At 45.4% G+C, this 24,647-nt stretch overlaps 1 pseudogene across 1 annotated transcript; it reads left to right on the top strand.

The window, feature by feature from the left end:
- The first annotated feature begins 19,897 nt into the window (after nucleotides 1-19,897).
- Nucleotides 19,898-22,453, top strand: LOC307051319 (signal transducing adapter molecule 1-like; annotated as a pseudogene). Its single transcript has 5 exons — nucleotides 19,898-20,043; nucleotides 20,221-20,467; nucleotides 20,699-20,794; nucleotides 20,918-21,174; nucleotides 21,554-22,453. The product of its transcript is annotated as a signal transducing adapter molecule 1-like (transcript).
- Nucleotides 22,454-24,647: the final 2,194 nt, after the last annotated feature.

Below are 24,647 nucleotides of genomic sequence, written 5' to 3' on the forward strand. Positions count from 1 at the left end.
GGCGGATTCTTAACCACTGCGCCACCAGGGAAGCCCTAGAAACTTTTAAATGACTTACAGTGGCTTGTATTTGTGGCTGGCTTATATTCTATTAGACAGTGATGATTTAGATCTTCCTTTTAAAGACTGATGACAGCATCCAATTAACAGTAACAGCATTTTCTTATTACTTACAAGGCAGGCACAAAATTAAGAAAAAATGTACATATTATCATGTTTAATATTCACTTACTACCAAATCATAAAACTTAGATCTAGTAAATCCTGAAAGCTGATAATGGTTGAAAGTTAGTTCAAAAGATTCACTCTGCCACATGAAGAAGGAATGATTAATCAACAACTTTATTTCAAAACTGACAGACTTCTATGCAAACTATTACTCTGTTATATATGGTTCAGAAAACATATCTATTTTTCTCTATCAACAGTTGGACAATTTTCCAAAGGACTCAACAGGGAATTTAACTTCTCCTTCATTCTAAGTATCTCAGCATCTTCATCTTAACCACAATGTTACTGCTCTGTGTGCCTAGATGATGACTGAAACAAGGCAAGTTGTCTGGTGAGACTGAGGAATTCGTTAATACAGTTGGGAAGAGGATTGGTCATGATTAAAGGAAATGTGTCTTTACATTGTCTACATTACCCAAGGATATAAAGAAGGACTAAATGGAGGAATGATAACACAGGGAAACATAGTTCTGAACTACACAGAAGATTCCCGGCAGATGTGTTTCAGTGACATACGGGGGCAACCCGTCTTTATAGCTATAGATTATAATGGCAGGTACAGTCATATTGGCCAATCTATCAGCAGTTCTTCAGAGGTAGGATGATAAGGAACATGATAACATTAGCAATAGTAATAACAGCCACAATAGCTATCATTTATTTAAATGATTACTTTGCAAAATTTTATTTTACAAAATTTTATTTTTTTTTTTTACTATTTGATTATAAGTGAGTATTATCTCATTTAATGCTCACACCACTTCAAAATTAGATGCTATTGTTTTTATTCTCAGTTTCAAGATTAGGAAATTGCAGCCAAGAAAGTTTACTTAGCCAAAGTGGCACAATTTAAAAATGGAGAAGGCTGGATTCAGATTCAGCTCCTAAGCCCAAAATACAACACTGGGCTGCATATTAGACAACACTAGTAATTTAAAAAAAAAAAAAAAAAAGTCTGGCCAACAAACCAACCGTTTTACAACTTCAAAAAAATTTAGCTGCCTTTAAAGGTGGAACAGTCCTCAGATCGGCCGCTGGCACATACAGAGTTCCCCCTCGGGAGTCTGAATGGACCAATATGAAAAAAGGCATTCCTTCTGGCTGTTTGTCCTCACAACATTCCAGGGAAAGGTGGCATTTTTATTTCTTTGTCCTTTTAACATGTGGAGCATGTGCATAATGAATAAATCTAATGAATTTATCTAATGAATTTTTCACCAGTCAGAAAAATCCTTTTCCATATAGCTTTGCTAAAGATACCGAGTCAATAACAGAAAATGTAAAGATAATTACAGACAAGTGAAGTGGCTATTTTTATACTCAGCTAAGCTGGCAAACTACAGATTACGGCGGAGGTTTCCATAGTTTAGCAACAATATGGAAGAGCAGAACTTCGAGATATTTAGTTCCCCATCATGAGGACATTTCTGTCCCTTAAGAAATTATTCTAATGTCCTGTATAACACCTCTCTCCAAGCTATAAAACAATGAAATACTACAATGCTTTACGACAATTAAAAGCACCAATATCATAATAAAAGTGTATCTTAAAACAATCACCAGCGAGACGGTAATGAGGCGGGGCGGGCAGGTGACATTTGTTCTGGAAGCCACACATAGAAGCACCCACAGCCGGCAGGCTGCCACCTCAGATATCACCAGGATAGGGTGAGCTACTCTTTCTTTTTCTTTTGCCACCGTGGATATAAACACCCACTTGCAATGTAATGAGAATCAAATGCGCTTTGTTCCAAGCAGTATGCACTTAAAATAATCAGGGGTTGTTTTAAAGGAGAAGAAGAAAGCAAGCTTGTTGCCAAACAAGGCACAAACAGTAGCAGCTGTCAACAGATTGGCCAGGAGACAGGCTGGGACAGGAGTCATTCTGAAGAAATCTTGTTCTAGCTTTGAGAGACTCCAGAGGAAAAGCGATAGAAAAAGTCAACAAACAGCACACCAACATGGTGTAAAGCTGTATAGCACAGAAAGAATCTAATTACTGAGGAGTTGATCAAGATTGCTGACTGGATGTATACAGAAGGTTAGTGGCAGAAATGAGTTTTTTCTTTAAAAAAAAAAAAACAAAAACCTCCTAGGAAATCCTGGACGGTATATAGATATTGGTTGGTTTCCATGCCTATATTTTCAAGTTTTTCCCCATTTATAAAAAGCTCATAGGAAAGAAATGTAAAACTTTTTTTCTCAAAAGAGAAAAATGATACCTCCCCAAAGAAAATTAAGGATTTTTTTTTTAAACAAAGATTCAAGAAGGTTCTGAGAGTATTCGAAGCATTTTGCATCCATGATGAATGCGGATTGGACCTGAAATAAGATTCAGCTTGAGAGAGAATGGTAGACTACTCCCCACCCAGCCCTGGGCGAGGCCTTCCTGACATGGTTCAATGCGGGACCTCAGGGCGCTACTTACGTTTGTGGCCCTTGAACAACACAGGTCTGAACTGTGCAAGTCCACTTATATGTGAAATTTTTTCAATAAATAGATTGGAAAAATTTGGGGAGATTTGCGACAGTTTGAAAAAACCCACCAATGAACCGTGTAACCTAGAAATATAAAAAAATGTTTAAATGGTATGTCATGAATGCATAAAATGTGTAGATACTAGCGCATCCTTACACAGGCATAATGTGAGTGATATTTAATATAAAATAAATGTGTTCATTTTCTTACTGTTTTGTAACTTTGCTGTCAAAGAATTGTATTACTGTAGAGTATGCCTCTGTTTCTCATAACTGGAGAATCTGCATATCAGCCTATCATCACAGGTAAGTGGTTTTTTAAAATATGGAATCTTGTTTCCAATACTGTATTATTAATATGACTAATACCGTATGTCGTAAAATTTTATCAAGATTCATTCATTAGTGTATAGGCTACACTACCATGAAGCAATTGTATCAACTACACTAGGCTACCATAAAGCAATCACATTGCTGCTTCTTCCTATAAATATGAATTTTTTCACATATTTTCATTTTTGATGTCTAGTGTTAGTAATACATATAACATCTACAGGGTTTTGTATAAGACAATACCGATGTAGATACCGAGAGACAATTCATCATATAAACAGACAACGTAAACTTACAGTATCAATACATCCAGTACAGTATTGTAAGTGTATTTTCCTTACACTATTTCCTTAACATTTCTTTTTTCTAGCTTACTTTATTGTAAGACTACAATACATAATATACATAACATACAAAATATGTGCTAATCGACTGTTTACCTTATCAGTAAGGCTTCTGGTCAACAGTAGGCTATTAGAAGTTAAGTTCTGGGGAAGTCAGAAGTGATACATGGATTTTCAACTTGGTGGGAGGGGGAATCCCCCTAACCCCCCTCACTGTTCAGGGGTCAACTGTGTTTTCCTTCTGGCTGCCTTTGGCAAGGAAGGAAGAAAAAGCAACCCACAAGTCCGTGAGCCTTGTGGCTCACCAGTTCCCACGTCCTCTGGGGTAGCTGGGAGGAGGCTACTGGGAACAGGCTGCTTCTCCCACCAGTGAAATGACTATGGGTCAAAACATCCACTGAAAGTTAGCACTCCCTTTCACTTTTGAAAAGCGATCAGTCACCAGCAGGTCAACTCTCGTAGGAGGTGATGGTCAAGTTATGTGAGCATTCTCATCAGACTAAGAGGCTCAGCACAGAACTTGTTAAATCACTGACAAAGCTTGACAAATAGATTTGTTTATGTGGTTCTCACCCAGCAGGATGCTAGGGGCCTGTGTTCCAGTTCCTTTTCCAACCTTCATGTCACTGCTCAATGTCATCTGCCCCACCCAGGACTCCCCACTCATCTCCAACACAGCTTGTCCAAGTCTACACCAGTCTTCTTCACTGATAACAATTGTAATTAGCTCCATGTGGGGCTCCCGAGGTCACTGTCTACTTCCGAGAGAAACAGAAATGGACAACATCTAGAAGCCTTGTGCCAAGAGCAGCCAGAACTAAGGTTCACGTCTAGCTTTGCCTCTCACTGACTGTGCCACTTTCCAAGGGGTCATTTCTCTTCCCCAGACCTCAGTCTCCGTTGTAAACTGAGTTCCCGCCGCCATCCCATTCCAACCACTGGAACCTTGTGCTGCAGTGGAATGAAAATGTGTTAACCTCTTTACAACTCGAAGCTCCGTGAAGGCCGGCATTGCTGCTCACCCCTGGATCTTCTATCCACTGCCCAACGACTCCACCAACACATGCTGCTCAAAGGGGATCGGACACTACGTAAGACGGCCCGCACCTCCGGAAGCTGCCAGCCTAGGAGCAGAGTGACTGGAGCAAAGACGGCGCTCAATTCAATTAAACCAACTCGTTGAAAGAACCTGCATCATTCACCCTGTTACAGGTAGGCCCGCATCCCTTTGGGCCCAATTTTTTTTTTTTTTTTTGCGGTACGCAGGCCTCTCACTGTTGTGGCCTCTCCCGTTGCGGAGCACAGGCTCCGGACGCGCAGGCTCAGCGGCCATGGCTCACGGGCCCAGCCGCTCCACGACATGTGGGATCTTCCCGGACCGGGGCACGAACCCGTGTCCCCTCCTGCATCGGCAGGCGGACTCTCAACCACTGCGCCACCAGGGAAGCCCCTGGCCCAATTATTGGCTGAAGAGATGGAGAATGTCGCCTAAGATGGAGGGACAGAACAAGTTCCTGGGTGTGGTTGACGATGGCAGTACCTTCTCCCAGCACCTACACCTCCCACAGAAGGGCGAGCTCCTCTGCAAGAGCAGGCTTCCAGCTGAAGGCCAGCCCCCCAACTAGGAAACGTGGCCCTGTCTTCCTCGAGTCCCTTTGGAGGCAGCCCCATAGGCTAGGAGGCCGAGATGAGAAGCACAGAACAGAGAGCCAGTCAGGACATTCCCCGCACCTGGCTGAGCAGTCAGAGATCGACCCCCGTGAGCTTAGAAGTGTCGTGGGCTGGACCCAGGGACATCTCAGTTCCCTCCTGCAACAGCAAAGGGAGGAAACTGCTGCCACCTGCAAAGCAGAAAACGGTACAGGTCCAATGCTAGACCAAGAAATGTTGTCCCTGGGGTGAGGAACTCATGACCCAGCCTTAGAATCCATCACATCTCTGCGAAATAGTCATACGACAGGTTCGCTTTTTATTACTTCTAAATAGCATCTTACTGCATCCAACAGAAATAGTTCCTAAAAGTGGTCAGTGGTATGTAGACTGGTTAATATAGCAACTAGAGACTGGTTTTCCTACTGAGGGTATAAAACCCACAATTATTACTTTTCACTTGTGTATGATAGGTTATCAGGTCTGGGGAACAGTGGCACATGATAGAAAACAGACCCCCTGTCATTGCACTCCTGATCCTTATGAGGTGGTTGTTAAAGGTAAACAGGACAGGGGTTTCCCTGGTGGCACAGTGGTTGAGAGTCCGCCTGCTGATGCAGGGGACACAGGTTCGTGCCCCGGGCTGGGAAGATCCCACATGCCATGGAGCGGCTGGGCCCGTGAGCCATGGCCGCTGAGCCTGCGTGTCCGGAGCCTGTGCTCCGCAACGGGAGAGGCCACAACAATGAGAGACCCGCGTAACGCAAAAAAAAAAAAAAAAAAAAAGTAAACAGGACAAAGGCAACAAGATTTTCTAGGTACATTCGATAGATCTTGCGTTAACCTGGGGATTCCAAAGAGGTTCATAACTGGGCTTCACACAGGGACTTCCATGAACCTCTTGAAACTGACAAAGATTACAAATGTACAGCACCATTTCATATAAGTGAATTTCCCCCTAGGAAAAGTAGTCCAACACCTGCATCCAATTTGCAAAAGTGTCCATCTTTGACTCAAAAATATTTAAGAATCACTGCTGGATGGCCTGCCTCGTTTGCAAAATGAACTCCTCTTGGAGGAAAACACTTGACTCTGTGCTGCCCTAGAGCAAAGGAAGCTGCTCAGCCTTTTACTCCCCACCAGTGAGCTCTGCCAGAGCTTTTTTTCCTGGCTGGGTTTCTGTCACTTCAGCCAGCAAAGGGAACTGGACAGATGTAGTGAAAGTGAAAAGAGAGAGATGCTGCTGGGCTGTTAATTCTAGGGTCATTTCGCTCTTTAAAAAGAAAACATTCTGGATTAAGCAAACTGAATTCATCTAGTAAGCAAAGGGAAAAAAAAGAAAAGGACTGATACTGCTCTTACCAACTGCAATACTTAACAGCGATAAGAAAAGTTGAATTGAGGTTTAAAAGTAGTCATTGATTTTGAGGGAAATTGATATAGTAGAGGATGAACTGCTTATGTTTGGTTACTTGATGATAAACTTTGGTGTTCACTAAATGTCAATTTAAGAAAAAATAAAGGAAAAAATTATATATTTTCTTCCACTGTAGAATAAACTTCTTGGACTACAACCAACTTTTCTCACAACTGGATTCCGTTCATTTAGAAGCAGGGATGGATAAGTCATGAACTCCCAAAGGTTGCCCCTTACCGAGGGGTGACCAATGGTTGTGGAATTTATAAGGCAAGACACTATTTCCAGTGAATGCCATTTACTACAGGAAGAACTGGACTAGATCCCAGGTAAGGTTAAATGAGGTGAGACCCATCACACAAAACCAGCTGGTGAAGCAGTTAAGACACAGTAACTGCTCCAAAGGGTGGATAGGGCAGAAAGGGGTTTCTTAACGATAGGTAAGAGAACTAAGGCTTATAGAGGTGATATGACTTGCCCGAGAAAGGAGAACTACATCTTCTGAACTTCAACCTTAGCATTTTGCTAACTACCTCTACTCCTCGGCCTTTTGATTGCTGTTTAAATTCTCCTCTAGACTCCGAAAGCTCAATATCTGATGACCACCCTGAAGGACTTTATGGCCCTGTGTGTGTGTGTGTGTGTGTGTAGTTCAATGTTAACCACCTACTATGTGACAGATACTCTACTGGACACAATATAAGATTGAAGAATGAGGCATACTTCAAAGAGAAAAATGTTTTGTTTTAAAACACATGGCTAAGTCTGTACAGTTACAGTTACTTATTAAAATATTGACTAAATTGACTAATAACCAGTGAGTCTGATATCAAAGGCTAGAGCAGTCTATTCATTGTAGATGGCTAGAGTTGGGAAACTGAGGTTTGGCTAGAGTTGGGAAACTGAGGTTTGACTAACAACATTTCTCTTTCATTAAACCAACACTTTTCAGCTCGTGGGTAGCAATAAAACAAAAAGAAATAATCTCTAAATCATGCAGCATCTTAATGATTTTTTTAAAAGGATACCATCAGTATCATATACCTATATAAATAAATAATGGGGAAAAAATCTAGAATCCTTTTCCCTATCACCTATTTAAAACATACCCAAGAGGCCTTTGATATATTTAGCTTTGTTTTGTCAACTCCTATATTCATCATTTCTCCTATGTAGAGGAAATCCAGTTGGCTTTTAGCAAAATAACGCACGGCACTAACAGGGAATGTTTTCAGTACCACGAGTTAAGGATTTTATGATGTGACAGTTTTTTAAGTATTTCTGGGTACACTACTCTATATACTGGTTTCCCCTGGATCTTCAGATTAAGGTCACCGTTCCCCCCCAACCACAGAAAAAAGAAAACAACACCTCAGGATGAATGCACAAAATCAGAGCAATGATGAGTAAACCCTCTGCAACAATTCTGAGAAATGCACTTTCTATTCTTAGAAATTCAGTGTGGTGGGTGTTACTCGAGACCGTTTCTAGTCTGTTTGGATCCTGTATGGAACGGAGAGAGAACATCACTTGGTTATACATCTTCCACATTTAAAATGTGGGAAAGCTAAGGTACCAAGAAAAGGAAACATGGGTGTGCTTCTGAGCATCGTGTTACTTATGTTTTCTTCTGAATTCAGGTTTAGGTAAATGCTGCAGAAAAATATGAAGACACAAGTGCTTTGTGGGATAAATCACACAGATTTAAATAAAGTGCTTTGTGTATAAGAACCTGTGTTTTTATCCTGATGGAACCTGTAAATAGGACATCTGGGGAACTCAAATACAGCTGGGAGAACAGCCAGCACCATTTAGGATATCCAATATGTGCTAAGAGAAATTCTAAGTAGACAAATCACAACAAAAAAGCATGAAATTCTTTCATTCAACAAACATGTGAGCACTTACGGTGCATCAACAATGTCCTAGACACTAGGGATTCAACAGTAAGCAAAAAGAGACAAAACGCCTGTCTTCCTGGAGCACATATTCTAGTAAGGACAGACATACTACTAATATGAACCAAACTAATACAAACTTCTGGCAAGTTTGAAGGCAATTAAGTGCCATGGAAGAAAATAAAGGAGCAAAGGGAACTCTCCGCGTCCAGTGGTTAGGAACTGGTGCTTTCACTGTTGGGGGCCCGGGTTCGACCCCTGGTCATTCATTCATTCATTCATTCATAAATAAATAAATGGCAGAATAAATAAATAAACAAAGGACAAAAGAGCAGCAGGACATGCTGGAAGGGGGTGGCCAGGGAAGATGGGCTGAGAAGGCGATGTCTAAGTGAAGAGCTAAGGGGTTGAGGGGCACAGCCCTGGAAACATCTAGAGGAAGAGCAGTCCAGAGAGTGGGAACAGTAAATGCAATGGCTGAGACAGGAGTGTGCCTGGCAATTTGAAGGAATAATGAGGAAACCAATGGGTTTAAATGCCTTGAACTGCTTCCAGATTAAGAGGTTACAATTCGGGGTAAAATGTCATGAACACAGCCATATTTTCATACACACTTAGAGCAGGAATGTGCCTTTGTAAATGCATACTCAAGCCCCTTAATCTTTCCAAGTCTGAAGAAATGAGGAGGAGAAGGTACAGTGAGTAACCCAGGGTTACACCACCAGTGCCTGGCCAAGAAAAGGCTTCAGCACACGTATCCCAAACTCAGCACCACACTTCTGTCTGATGCTCCAACTTTATAATTAAGAGGCACTCTTTTTTTTTAATTGAAAAAACTAAAGAATCCAGCCAACTAACACTCTTAGAGCTAAAAATTGATCAATTTTACCTTTCATTCAGCAAATAACCAAGAGAGAGCCTACATACACCCTACATATTGCTGAGGAAGAAATAATAAATGCATCATTACCTAGATCTCACTACCCAGCAATCAAAGGTATAGGTGTGTAACAAAGAAACTACTCAAGGAAACATGTCTCAGATGTTGACTGCAGCACTGTTACAGTAAAAAAGTGGGAAGGATCAACTGTCCTCTGCAGAAAAAGTGTAACAGTGAAAAAGTGGAAACTCAAATTTTCTCTTGGTGAGGAAAAGAGTATGCTACAATGTATTCCTACACTAGAATTCTCTGTAGCAGCTAAAGTAAATAAGATTTACATGTACCTCAAACACATAATGACAAATTTAAAAAATGCAAGCCGTGTGTATATAGAATTATGCCATTTAAGTAAAATGTTAAATACACAAGCTCGCGGATACAGTTTGCGGATATGTAATACCGAAGTACCAAACACCTCTGGGCACTCTGTAGACTGACTTCACATTAGTGGTTACCTGGAGGTAACCAGGATGGAGGCAGAGGAGGAAGGATGGATAAAATATTTCAGTTACAGTTTATTTTTAAGGGGGGGGGGTATGAAGCAAATATGGAAAGATTAGCAACTCAAACGTAAGTCGTGGAAAAATGGAAGCCTTACTATGTTCTCTTTAGGTACGTTTGAAATTTTTCATACTTTTATTTGGAAAAAAAGGAAGGCTAGAAGGAAGGAACAGAGAGACAGACAAAGCTCCTTCATCACATTCCAGTGACTCCAAGGCCGAGTTCCCTGAACTTGCAAAGCTCAGGTTCTTCACCTTTAAAAGGTGAGTGATACTAGGTGTGCCTGCCTCAAAGATGCTATGGAAGTGGCAGTCTGGAGAAAGAGCTTCATTGTCAGATACACTACTAGCAGACAGGGGCACTACATCACGTCCCCATTGAATCTCCAGGGCCCAGCATCCATTACTTTATTTCAATTTCACAGATAATAGTAATAAAATTTTTCAACAGGGTTATAACCCTCCCTCCCTCCGCCCCCCCAAAAAAAGCCATAAAAACACATCTAAGGAGTGTAAATGATACAATACATTCATTACTGAAGCATTTCAATGAATGGAGACAGCCCAGAATGGGAGCACCTCTCCCAATCCAAGTTCTGCAAGCACTGGTTAAAAATTACAAGAACTGGATAAATGTCCTCACATAAAATCTATTATCTTCCAAGCGGAAGGGGAAAATATGACACTGGTTAAGTAAGCATCATTAAGAAAGGATGATCTGATTACATCCATCGGTAATAAAATTCCCAGCCACACCTGTAAACAACGACTCTGCAGGCTGGAGACGGAGCAATCAAAATCCAGCCTCCTTGTGATACACACTCTCTTTTCCAACTTTGTTCAGACCTCAAGGAGGTGAGACTCTCCTCGCTAAGATGAGCTTCGTTTAAGTCCCACTGATCAGTAAAACCAATTCCTCCCTCTGCCAGGCCCTGACGGTCTTGAGATGACATTCTCCAGAGAACTGGCAGGGCGCTGGGTAGTCTCCTCCCGCGGAAGGAAAAGAGAAACCCATCTAAGTCACCTGTGAGCCTGTGGCCAAGGGAAGCCGCTGGTTCAGGTGAGCGGCCTTGAGTCCGCAGATTTGCCCCAATCACTGGGAACAAAGTTGCGCTGAGCTAGCTGGGCTCCTTGGAGAAGCCCAAGCCTGGTTACAGAGCCCAGGCGCTGGGAGATCACTTGCAGCGCCTCCACTTTCCCCTGGGCTCCGTCTGCCGCGTCTGCTGTCTCTCCCGGCTCTGAGGCCCACCCCCCTCCACAAAAGCGGGAGACGAGGTCCAAACGCAAAGGAGAGCGTGAGCCCGGGGTTGGCAGATGTACTCTGCAAACTGCAGAAACTAAACCGCGGGCACAAAAACCTGCCCGAGCCAGCAGGGAAGGGAGGGGGGGTTAGGGAGGGTACCCACCCTCCCGGGCAGAGGTTGGGTAGATGGCGGGCGGGCGCCCCTCTCGCGCGCGGCTCCACGTCCTGCCTCCTCCCAAAGCCCCAGCTGCCCGAAGGCTGCCCGAAGGCTGCCCGAACTCCAGCATCTCTCCTCCCGGCCCTCCTCGGAGCTGGGGTGGGGAAAAGGACAGGAAGGACGGGGAGCGGGGTCAGTCGCAGGCCCGGAGTGGCCCTACCAGCACCCTTGGGCCAGCGGAGGGCTCCCGGAGTCAGAAAAAGAACAATAGGTGACCCTCGGCCGCCGAGCCCCCCGAGTCTCCCGCTCGCGCCTTCCTCCCCAGCTCCTCAAAGCTCAGCGCGGAGGCGGGTCGAGCCCTGAAGCGGGGTTCGGGGGGAGCCAGACGCGGGCGGGCCAGGCAGGTGGGACGGGAACCGACTCGGGGCACCCAGAACGCCCTGCCGGGGACTGGTCATTCATTCCCACCCGCGCTCCCTCCGCACCCACCCCTGCCCCAGCCGGCCTGCGAGTCGCGGGGGCCGGTAGGAGAAAAACCCCGCTCCTAACTTGGCTCGTCCGCCCTTTCTGCTCTGACGCCCACCATCCTCCTCTTCCTGTGTTTCCCAGTCCGCCCTCTGCAGACAGCGGGCGGGCGGCGGGGACAAGGAACTGGTGGCGGGACCCTCGCTGCCAGCCCGCCGAGCCACTCCGCCGGCGCGCCGTCCGCGCCTCCTGGCCGCCTCCCTCGTCCGAACCCCAGACACAAAGGCGGGGACCGGAGCCCGCGAGCCCGCTCCGGGGAGCCTCCCGACTCTCGGCGCCGCGCACTCACCCCATCTAGGCGGCGGCGGCGGCTCCCCGGCCCCGCTGGCTGCGCTACCCCGCCCGCCGCTTCCCGAGGAAAACGCGGCCGCCGGGCTCGCTTCCTGCTCAGCTTCCTGCGCCTCGGCCCCTCCTCCTCCCCCGCTGCGGGGGTCAGTGGGCGCCGCGGCTCCCGGGCTGGGCTGGCGGGGCGGGGCGGGGGCAGCACCACCACGTGGCCGCCCGGCGCCGGCCCCCGCCGACCCGGATCCCGCGGGAGCGGGAAGGGAGGTGCTAACCATTCCCCTCCCCTTCCACCCCGCGCGGCCCCAAATTCCGCGAGTCAGGTGATCCGGACCTGCGGGAGGTACTCCCGGCCCGCGCGCCCTGGGCGTCCGCGGCTTGCTTTTAGTTTTCCACGGATCGTGGGCTTCTCCCCCGTGGATCTTTCATCATCATCACCTGAAGTTAATGGAAACCACTGGTGCTCTGACCCCAGGGTTTAGGACGGATGAGATCCTGAATAGTAATGCATTTCTGGTTAACGTCCAAAGTCGTTTGCGGTCGTGGGGTGTTTTAAAGTCGCTGATCCAAGCGCTTTCTAACCAGAATCAAATCGGTCATATTTTCCAAAATTACTGAACAGAAAGTAAACTAGAACATGCTCGTAGTCTCTGGACTGAACCAGTTGGTTGCAATACGTTCGGTAACGCTCATCAGGTGGCAGGAGAAAACTACCAGCGTGAAGTATTGCTCGGAGAGTTAGGAAGGAGAAACCTACTGTCTGAACTGAGAGGCACCATGGGGAACGCCCTCCCTGCAGGGTCTGGGATGCAAAGGAGGCGCCGACAGCTCCTCTCCCTTCCCCAGCCCGCTGAGCCCGGCGTTTGAATCGTGATGGGCTCCTCCTGTAGTTCCAAGGATTTCAAAGCTCTCCACTTCCCGTTAAATTTGGGACGGCTTTGCCACTCATTTTGATCATGTCAACCAGCTGTGGCTTTAAAAGTCTTCTGATGAACCTAGGGGCAGGACAGGAATAAAGACGAAGACTTAGAGAATGGACTTGAGGACACGGGGAGGGGGAGGGGTAAGCTGGGACGAAGTGAGAGAGTGACATGGACATATATACTCTACCAAGTGTAAAATAGATAGCTAGTGGGAAGCAGCCGCATAGCACAGGGAGATAGATCAGCTCGGTGCTTTGTGACCACCTAGAGGGATGGCATAGGGATGGTGGGAGGGAGGCTAAAGAGGGAGGGGATACGGGGATACACGTATACATACAGCTGATTCATGTTGTTATAGAGCAGAAACTAACACAACATTGTAAAGCAATTATACTCCAGTAAAGATGTTAAAAAAAGAAAAGTCTTTATTCACCTAAGCCCCTGTGTTCCCCCTGTTAACTCTACGTCCTTTGCACAGGGCAGGAAGTTTTCTCGAATAAATGAGTGGTATGAGTCCTTTTTTTGGTGAGATCGACTCAATCAATTGAATTTTTTTTTATTCCAACAAAAACTGAAATTAACCTGAGTTCAGTTTATAATGTCTTGGTCAGATCTCCACCACCCCAGGTCAGACTTCGTCTGTACCCCTGTCTCCCCCACCTACGGCCAAGCCAAGGGAACAGCCTGTCTTAGCTTTAACAAGTGACTTATCAAACAGAGAACAAAAGCTGTGTAACTAGTTGCATGGTCTTCCCTTCCTAAATCATAGGTCAGAGATTCCTTAGAGAAGTGATGAAGAACAGGTTTAAAGCAAGATGTACACTCCTCTTCCTGTCTTTTATCCCTCTCAAACCACCCTCTAAAAGACACGGGAACTGGTAAACTTCTTTTTGGTTTAGTGCTGGCAATTTCCACAATACAGTTTTTCATTGCAGTTCATATGGATGGTGAAGCGTAGGGTATTTATCGGGAACAATACTGCCACGTGTGAGTTTTCTGTTCCCCTTTCAGCAGGTCAGTCTCATTCAAGTGGTGGCAGCTGGCAAGGTGGGCATTGGAACGGGGTACAGGGTGTACTGTGCTGCTTTGGAAAGTTAACATGTGTGTATTCTGTAGCTGAAGGAGTTAAACTATCAAACAAAACTGTGTAAGGCAGGGTCATCAGCCTTTTATTCATAGGAGCCCTGTCCCTCTTCTTTTTTTTTTTTTCTCTTCTACATGGCCAGGCTCTGTCCCAGCTACCTGCTTGGGGACCAGTAGGCCCCCGTCAGCCCTGTGGCTCCCATAGGTGGCTTGTGTACTTATTCTCCTTAATTAATTTATTTATTTGTTTATTTTTTTAATTTTAGAATTTTATTTATTTTTTATACAGCAGGTCTTATTAGTTATCCATTTTATACATATTAGTGTATATATGTCAATCCCAATCTCCCAATTCATCACACCACCACCACCCTGCCAGTATTCTCCTTGATTTATAATCTCACCATCTACATTAGTCTGGGTGAGAGATTGTTGTGGAGGGAAGGATTCATAGTTAATCTTTGTGCCAAGACCCTTTACCAGCTCCTGCCCTCCATTGAAACTCAAACCACCTGCTTCAGACCACAGCTGACATTCTGCCACCTGCAGGGAGATTGGTGGTCAAGTATGGGATTGAACACCCATACTTGACCACCAAGTGGTTTTATCGCCCAGGCCTTTTAGAAAGTGCTAATTGGGTTCGGGATACATTGAACACCACCCTTGGATGGAGAGCTGACCCACGTGAAAGGGTTTGAGAGATGGAAGCAAGGAAAAAATGACCATATAAACTGCATAGAGTTGGTAGAACCTTTTGGGGATGAACAGCATGTTGAATTACAATAGGAGAAGTATCCCCAAATCAAAGCAACTGTGGTGTGATGTGCAATACTAAGAGTAATAAAAGCCAGGGGACCAGGTTTCCCGACCCCTGTGCTTGACTAACTTGCCCTTTGAACTGCACCACCTGTTTGAATCTCACCTGGCCCACTTTCCCAATCAGTAAAAGAGAACGTTGACTTACATGGCCTCTAACATCCTAAGACCATTCTCTTAGTCTGAAGAGCCTTCACAAGCAACGTTGTCCCCACATGTTATGGCCAAGGGTCTGTTCTAGCAGGTCCTAATAGTGTTGCTAGCCAGTACTTAGCAGGATCCATAAATGAAATTCATCGATTAGTAGGGCTCCATTTTCATTTCTGAAATAAATAATATTACATTCCTTCTTTCTTGCTCCATCTCTCACCAATATCAGTTCTCCCCAGATTAAAAACTTCTTAAGTTTGAGAAAACAAAGCTAAGACTTGTTGGGATAAAAAGAAACTGTCCCTGAAGGAGGAGGTAGAGATAGCCAAAAAGTACCAGAGTCAAAAAGTAGCCCTCCACTCTTTGGTGTTTGGTCAGCATCTGACTGCATTTCTGGGTCTAGTTAGAGGCAGCGTAATTTAGAGGAATGTGGTGATATTGGACCCAGTCCAGAGAATGGAACAAAAACACAATCAGAAGTTTGGAGAGAGATCATCTATGGGGGAAAGGCCAAATATTCATAGCAAAACCACCTTTTGTGTTTTCTTGACGATGTTTCCAAATAGGAGGAAACCGTGACATGGGAGAAATTAATACGTGTGGCATTGCTTTTCATAATTTAGTAAGTCCATAGTAATAAAGTAGCGTGCAAACACTGATTAGCCCACGGTTTCTCCACTTGCCAGGAAACCAGCAGAAATTTCTCCAAGGTTAGGTTACTACCCTTTCCTTCTCAGTGACCTTGGGCACCTGATGGGGAGGGGAGGCTAAGATGTTTGGTAAAAATACATTCCGCACGGCTTCCTTGGTGGTGCAGTGGTTGAGAGTCTGCCTGCCTATGCAGGGGACATGGGTTCGTGCCCCGGTCTGGGAAGATCCCACATGCCACGGAGCTGCTGGGCCTGTGAGCCATGGCCACTGAGCCTGCGCGTCCGGAGCCTGTGCTCCGCAACGGGAGAGGCCGCAACAGTGAGAGGCCCGCGTACCGCAAAAAAAAAAAAAAAAAAGAAAACAGCAAATGCCTTCATGTTGCTCTCTAGCTCTTTAGCACTATTCTGTGGCTTTGCCAAGCCATGTTGCCAGGCAAGCTGTGCCCTTGAAAATGTGAGACGTACTATTCTGCTGAACTATTAGGAAGCAGTGTGCTATGGGAACCAAAATACAAGTAAACTCACCTCCACCCACAGAGATTCCAATTCTAGAGTGCAGCCTGGATTGAAAATGACTGTACTACGCAGCTTCCGTGCTAGTAAATAATGTGATTGAAACATCATGAGCCTTGGAATCAGCTGCCTGTTACAGTGATAACGGTGCCTGTTATGAGGTAACAGTGGCTTTAACAAAATAGGGGCTTGTTTTTCTCATATTCTGAAAAGTTGCTTTATTTAGATCAGTGGCTCAAGGTTGTCAGGTCTGAGGTCTCTGTGATTCTCTAGATTTCCCCCTCGTTGTCAGAAGACAGCTTACCTGCCTACAGCATCCATTCTGTGTTCCAGGCAGGCAGAAGGGGAAGAGAGGACAGCCAGTGTGGCCTGCGCCTCTTAGGGAGATCTTCTGAAAGCCCCACCCAACTTCTTAATTTTATTGGGCAAAACTGTATCACATGGCCAGCCCCCTCTGAAAGGAAGGGAAGGAAATACAGACTTTTTTGCTGGGTACATTGTACATGAAATAAAATTGGGGTCCTGCTAATGTGGAAAGGGGGAGAATGGATATTGGGTTTATCTGTTGCTGTGAAACAAACGACCTCAAAACTTAGTGGCTTAAAACAGCAACAACAATATTATCTATTATTTCTCATGATTCTGTGGGTTGACCAGGTGGCTCTGGAATGGCCAAATAACCTGAACTGGTCTCACTCCTAGAGCCAGTGGTTAGTGTTGGTCCCCGGCTGGAGGTCAGCTAGGGATTGTTGGCTGAGATATTTGTTCTCCTTCACGTGGTGTCTTGGGCTTCCTCATGGACTAGTGGCTGGGTTCCAAGAAGGAATGTTCTGAGGGCATGCACTTCAATGTGCAAGTGCTTATCAAGCCTCCACTTATATCATGCTTGCCATGGTCCCATTGGCCAAAGCTCATGGCCTGGCCGAATCCAAAGTCAAAGTGGGAAGCAATTATACAAAGGCATAAAATCCAGGAAGCAGGGTTCACAGGGGACCAGCAAAGTCCCAGTCCACCATAGGTAGGCATCTAGCTATCTCTGCCAAAGCATCTTTTTTGATAACATGTTAAAATTTATCAATGCTTATTTTGCAGCAAACGTAGAACAATACTTGGCAAGCATTAACTCTGAAAATCCTCACAACAACCTTCTGGGGTATATGCTCTTATTATTTCCATTTAGAGATAAGGAAATAGATCAGGGAAGCTTAAGAAAGTTGCTGAAGATCACATAGCAAGAAAACACCAGGGCTAGAATTTGAACCCAATCTGAATATTCAGCTTGGACAGGGATTTGTGAGCACATTCTGGCTGAAGTAAGATGGAAGGAAATCAAGTGACAGGGATCGAATAAAACAGCCATTTAAAGGAGATTTCCCCCATGTTTTAAATACCATTATCTTTCGTCCTCTCCGGTAGCAGGTACAGAGAGAAGAGTGACATAACCCTGCCCATCAGAGTCAGGCAGAAGGACTGTACTGAGAAGATGCTCACTTGCTTTCTGGGCGGGTGGTCTAATGCATGCTGGGCCCCTCTTCCCCAAGTACACACCGCGGAAAGCAGAGGTGAAAGCACACATGAGCCAGGTAAAGTTGGGATGGCTACAGGTGCCCCTGGGAAAACTTGAGGAAGAAGTCTGAACACCTGTGAGCCTCGATGAAGGAATCTAGGAGGTTTCTGAAAGGGAAAAAACCCTGAAATTTACTGCCCTTATACCTCCACAAGTGTGTCAGAAGCGAATCACCCTAACATGCTAGAAACACCTTCCACTGATGAAAAGCACAGTGAAGACGCTCTGCTTTTTCTGTTTGAAAGTGAGTTTCTCCAAGTGTGGCCTCTGCACTAGTCTATCCACAGAAATACTGACTCAGGTTCTCCATTGGGTGGATCAGAAAATCTGCATGCTTAAGGAGCATCCCAAGGGACTTATACACAATACATTTGCAAATTATTGGTTTAAAAATGTTCTTTCAGTATGATGATTTTTAAAACAGTGCTTTCAAATTAAAAAAAATTTTTTTTCTTTCTTTCTTTATTTTATTTTTTTGGCTGCATTGGGTCTTCATTGCTGCATGTGGGCTTTCTCTAGTTGTGGTGAGCCAGGGCTGCTCTTTGTTGCGGTGTGCAGGCTTCTCATTGCGGTGGCTTCTCTTGTTGAGGAGCACGGGCTCTAGGCGCATGGGCTTCAGTACTTGTGGCTCGCGGGCCCTAGAGCACAGGCTCATAGTTGTGGCGCACGGGCTTGGTTGCTCTGCGGCATGTGGGATCTTCCTGGCCCAGGGCTCGAACCCGTGTCCCCTACATTGGCAGGCGGATTCTTAACCGCTGCGCCACCAGGGAAGCCCTGGTTTTCAAACTTTAATGTGCATCTGAATCCCCTGAGATCTCTTGAAAAAGTAGGTTCTGATTCAGTAGGTCTGAAGAAAGGTTTGAACTTCTGCCTTTTTAACAAGTTCCCAGCCCTGATGCTGGTCTGACGAACCAAGCCCCACACCTTGTAGCCAAGCTTTAAAAACCCTGGAGGGAAAAAACCAAAACAAACCCTTTTGGGTTGTAACATAGGGAGGCAGACAAACACAGTGGAAGTGGAGGCGGGGGTACCCTCGGCGCATCTGTGGGAGAGAAAGAAGGTCACTGCCCTTTCCAAAGGGACAGGTCACCGATAAAAGACACAGACGCAGTAGCAAAAGAGGGAGCTTAGGGATATCCAGAGCAGGCTCCCCGGTCAAGGTGAGACGGATGGGCAAGTGCAACAGGGTAGAGTGATGAAGGTGTTTTCCTAATGAATCTGGCCTGAGGAGTTCACACCATCGTTAAAGAGCTTGAGGAAACTCAGAAGAGTCAGATGGTGCAAAACCAATGGAGCTGAATGAACACAAATATTTAGACAGGCTGATCTCCTAAGGTGCAAAAATACACAATTTGTATTTTAAGAGTTTGTGTGTGGTTTTTTTCTTGAACCCTTGCTTTTTTTTTTTTTTTTTTCTTGCGGTACGCGGGCCTCTCGCTGTTGTGGCCTCTTCCGTTGCGGAGCACAGGCTCCAGACGCGCAGGCTCAGCGGCCATGGCCCACGGGCCCAGCCGCTCCGCGGCATGTGGGATCTTCCGGGACCGGGGCATGAACCCGTGTCCCCTGCATCGGCAGGCGGACTCTCAACCACTGCGCCACCAGGGAAGCCTCAACCCTTGTTTTTTGCTGTGGTTTTATGCTGTTGATACGCAGAAGGAAGATACTGGTAGTATGCGCTATGTGCTAATTCCCCAGAAAAGTACATTTTTAATCCTTGCAAATGAATCTGGATACCTTCCTCAGGCAGATCCCCCGACGCCTCGCCCCGGGAGGCGTATAGAGCACAGTGCATTCTCTTTGCAAAGCGGAGCCTGATACTATCCCCTAGCTACACAGTGGCCGGCACTGATACCACTCTTTAGAGTTAACAAAGGATTTTTACACCCACCTGCCACATTTCACCCCCCATTATAAAAAATAAGGCAATAATTACTGTCCTATTGTGCAATAAAAAGAACTAAGTTACACAGAGTTTTAGGGATTTGTCTAAGGAGCAGACTCAAAGCTAGAGCCCCCGCTCCTCCGCGCTGGCCGCCGCCGCGGTAGCTGGGGGTCGGGGAGAGGACGAGCTGCCGCGGAGCCCGGAGAGTCCGTCTCGGTCGCTGTTTCTGCCTGAGGACCCTTCCTTCCTCGGTCGCACCCTGACTCCCTTGGTATCAACGGGGAGTCCCTGAGGACACCTCAGCACGCGGTGGAGATGCCTCTCTTTGCCACCAATGCCTTCGATCAGGATGTCGAGAAAGCAATGGGTGAGATGAATGCTGCTGAGGACTGGGGCGTCATTTTGGATATCCGTGATAAAGCCGGTCAGTCTTGCACTGGTTGTTATTGGATGGATTTAGAGTAGTCTTTTGGGATGGTGTAGCCCCATCACCAAGGCCTAAACGCTCTGCTGCAAGGACTGTCCACTTTGGTATGAGCTCTGACAGCTGTGTGAGCTTTGGGAACCCTTTAACGTAGAGCTCTCAGTCACTTTTTGTCCAGCCTTGTGGGCAGCAGACCTCAGTGGACACCATGCAGACCTAAAGATTGTCTTCGGTCTATTATGAGGAGCGTGAACCATAAAGATCCTCATGTTGCTCTGCAGGCTCTGACTTTTCTAGGAGCATGTGTATCAAGTTGTGGCAAAATTTTTCACTTAGAAGTATGTTCAAGAGATTTTGCTAGTGAAGTAAGCAATGTATTAAACAAGTGTCACCCTAAAGTGTGTGAAAAATTAAAGGCTCTTATGGTTGAATGGACGGATGAATTTAAGAATCATCCACAGTGGGCTTCCCTGGTGGCGCAGTGGTTGAGAGTCCGCCTGCTGATGCAGGGGACACGGGTTCGTGCCCTGGTCCGGGAAGATCCCACATGCCGCGGAGCGGCTGGGCCCGTGAGCCATAGCCGCTGAGCCTGCGCGTCCGGAGCCTGTGCTCCACAATGGGAGAGGCCACAACAGTGAGAGGCCCGCGTACCACAAAAAAAAAAAAAAAAAAAAAAAAAGAATCATCCACAGCTTAGTCTAATATCAGCAATGGTTAATAACCTTAAGGAACAAGGTGTTACGTTTCCAGCTATTGGCTCTCGCATGAGGATACTGAGATCCAGAATGGTTAAGTGGCTTGCCCAGGGCCACAGCTAGTAGTTGACAGAGCTGGAACTAGGACACAGGCCTCCTGACTCTCAGTCCAGTGTTCCTTCCACTACATGACCCTGCCTTCCGTTTGATATTGAGGCTGCAGAACAAGCAAAAGCAAGCCCAGCTCTGGTAGCCAAAGATCCTGGTACTGTGGCTAACAAAAAAGAAGATTTAGCGAAAGCCATTGAGTTGGCACTGAAGGAACAAAAGCAGCAGTCAACCACCCTTTCCGGTTTGTATCCAAGCACATCTAATCTCTTAACTAACCACCAACACGAAGGTCGAAAGTTCGTGCTGTATACAACTTGGAAGCTGCTGAAGATAATGAACTTACTTGTAAAGCAGGAAAAACTGTTACAGTTCTTTTTTATTATTATTTTTATTTATTTTATTTTATTTTATTTATTTTTGGGTGCGTTGGGTCTTCGTTGCTGTGTGTGGGCTTTCTCTGGTTGCGGTGAGTGGGGGCTACTCTTTGTTGCGGTGTGCGGGCTTCTCATTGCGGTGGCTTCACTTGTTGTGGAGCACGGGCTCTAGGTGCACAGGCTTCAGTAGTTGTGGCACGCGAGCTCAGTAGTTGTGGCTTGTGGGCTCTAGAGCTTAGGCTCAGTAGTTGTGGCGCACGGGCTTAGCTGCTCCGCGGCATGTGGGACCTTCCCGGACCAGGGCTTGAACCCGTGTCCCCTGCATTGGCAGGCGGATTCTTAACCACTGAGCCACCAGGGAAACCCTGTTACAGTTCTTGATGACAGTGACCCCAACTGGTGGAAAGGTGAAACCCATCAAGGCCTGGGATTATTGCCCTGTAATTTTGTGACTGCAGATCTCACTGCTGAACCAGAAATGATTAAAACGGAGAAGATGGTACAATTTAGTGATGATGTTCAGGTAGAAACGATAGAATCAGAGCCGGAACAAGCCTAAATGGATGAAGATAAAATGGACCAATTGCTACAGATGTTGCAAAGTACGGATCCCAGTGATGATCGACCAGATCTGCCAGAGTTACTTCATCTTGAAGCCATGTGTCACCAGATGGGACCTCTCATTGATGAGAAGCTGGAAGATTTTGATAGAGAACATTCAGAACTCTCAGAACTCAATGTTAAAGTGATGGAGGCCCTGTCCTTGTATACCAAGTTAAGGAATGAAGATCCAGTGTATTCCATGTATGCAAAATTACAGAATCAGTAGTATTGTTTTCAGTCACCTGGTGTTTCTGGTCCTCAGGTGTACCCGGGCTCTCCTCAGCGAGGAGCTTACCCGCTCGCAGGGAACGCACAGACGGGCCAGCTCCAGAGCTACAGCTTTCCCCCGGAGCAGCTGTCTCCTCTCAGCCAAGGAACAGTGCCACTGCCCGCGAGCCCAGCCTTTCCTAGTCAGCAGGCTCAGGCTTCCTACCTCAACACAATGGGCAGTTCTGTTCAAGGGAGCACGTAGCCCAGCCAGGCTTCAGTGGACAGTCCTCCTCCTGCTGCCGCTGCCGCCCCCGTTGTCATGATATGCCAGAACGCAGGGACCAGCCTGTCCCAGGTGCCGAACTATACTTTCACATCAGCGCTGCCCCAGCCCAGAGGCAGCTATCAGCCACCTCCGCCCCAGCAGCCGTACCCGCAGAAGGCCCTGCGATAGGACTGGGATTCCTTTTTGTGGCAAATATCTATCTGCTAAACGCTGATGACAATGTTATGAGATTCTTTGATATCTTAAGATTTGTTTATCCTCAGCTTATAGGAACCGTATCTTGGTCAACAGGTTCCAATATTCAAGAAGGGAGACCTCTCTTCAATTTGCACTGACTTCTTAGAGGCCCTCCCCTCTGCTCTCCCCGAGAGGAATGAAACTACTTACAACATTTAACTGCTTTCGTCACATGAAAGAATCAATGCAAGATTATTTGTCTCATAAAATTACCTGGTCTGCAAAGCAGTCAAGCTGGCAAGCACCGTTGTGGCAGATGTTGTGTGCATAGATCGCTGTGTAACTTCACTCGTGGCCACTTTGAATCACAGTGATGATCATGTGAATATATTTAACACTGTTAACTTAATTGACATTGCTGTTTTATTTTAATCATGAACAACTACCGTGTTTCATAATGTTTTGTGTAAATTTAAGATAATTACACTCTCCTTTTAAACTGCAAGAGAACAAAGCTGTAGCATATGTACATGAAGGCATTATGTTGTCCATGTTTCAGTTTCCCATTAAACTGAACCTTCCTTGGAGTAAAAAAAAAAAAAAAAAAAAAATCTAGAGCCCCAGTTTTCTGAGGCCTGGCCCCTGGATCTGTTTGCTACACTGCAATATTTCCATGGATTATTGGAATCTCATAGACACCCAAAGGAGAGGGGCACTCTGTCCCACTAAACTGAAGCAAGAGCCCAATTTCTTCAGGCATAACTGAGAAAGGCCTAGGTGGTTGCAGAAGCCCCAGCTTACAGAGCCGGGGAATGGACTTTGGCCTCCAGCCACATGGCTGACGGGAAATTCTGAAAAAATTTCCCTACAAACACGTAGAAACACCGGGTACTATACACCAAGCATTTGGTTTTAAAAGCACAGTTAAACGTGTAAGAAAGTGAGATTCACAGGCAGCAAGAAAAAAAGTTGAAACCAGAGTGGCTAGCAGACCCTGAAGAATGGGGCTGCTTGGGGCATCTGCTGATCCAGGGAGCTTGGTTCTCTGTGGGGGGACTACAGGCCTGTTGGGATGAGAACTGAGACCCTGGAGAAAGCTAGGGGTCTCAGACATCTACATCCTCAAGTCAAAAGTTGGGTTAGGAAAAAAAATCCATCCTCTAGCAAAAAGAAAGCCAACCAGGAAATCTCTTTATTTCAGCCTTGGTAAAAGGCATGAAAAATGAAAACAAAGTAGGTCTTGCCTGTGAATTTATAATCCCAAGCCTGACATCATGGTGATTTAGTATTTACTCTACTTGCATGGTCCAGGAAACTCCAGGTAGAAAAATTATTTTAAAAATACATCTAGTTCATAACACCCCAAGGCACCTGGTATTAGGAGGGATACAGCTTCAACCCAGAGTCTCCAGGATTCTTACATTTAAGAGGAGCCTTATTTGAACTGACAGCAAAAATAAGAGACACATGAGAAAAGAGCCACCACAAACTGGGCTCAGCAGAAACAATGGAGAACAGAATTAGACTGCAAGAACTTTGGGCATAGGATTATCTAATACAAAATGTAAAATAAGTGTGCTTAACATATTTATGAAGAAACAGAGGGAATTGTAACCATAAGAATTGAACAAAAGACCATCAAGAATAAATGGGCACTGTGGTGACCTAAATGGGAAGGAAGTCCAAAAAAGAGGGCATATATGTATACGTATAGCTGATTCATTTTGTTGTACAGGAGAAACTAACACACAACATTGTAAAGCCACTATATTACAATAAAAATTAAAAAAAATAAAATGCTTATAAGAAGTAAATTAATGTTAATTTAAAATAAAAAAAAAAGGATAAATGGGCAGTTTTGAAAAGAACCAAATAGAATTTCTAGAAATATAAAATATAATGATTGAAATTTAAAATGTAATGGGTGGATTAAATGACAGGTATATCATAGCTAAAGAGAATTACTAAACTGGAAGAGAGGGATGAAGAATCACTTCATAATGCTGTACAGAGAGAGAAAGACATGGAAACTATGAAATTGAGGCTAAGAGATGTGGAGAAAAAAAATAGATGTTCAAAATATATCTAGCTGGAGTTCCAGAAGGAGACAATACACAAATGGAAGAAAGGCAATATTCAAAACAATAATGAAAAGCCTGAATTGGTGAGAGACCTGAATTCTTAG

Source organism: Hyperoodon ampullatus, assembly GCF_949752795.1.
Source record: "Hyperoodon ampullatus genome assembly, chromosome: 4".
Classification (NCBI taxonomy): Eukaryota; Metazoa; Chordata; class Mammalia; order Artiodactyla; family Ziphiidae; genus Hyperoodon; species Hyperoodon ampullatus.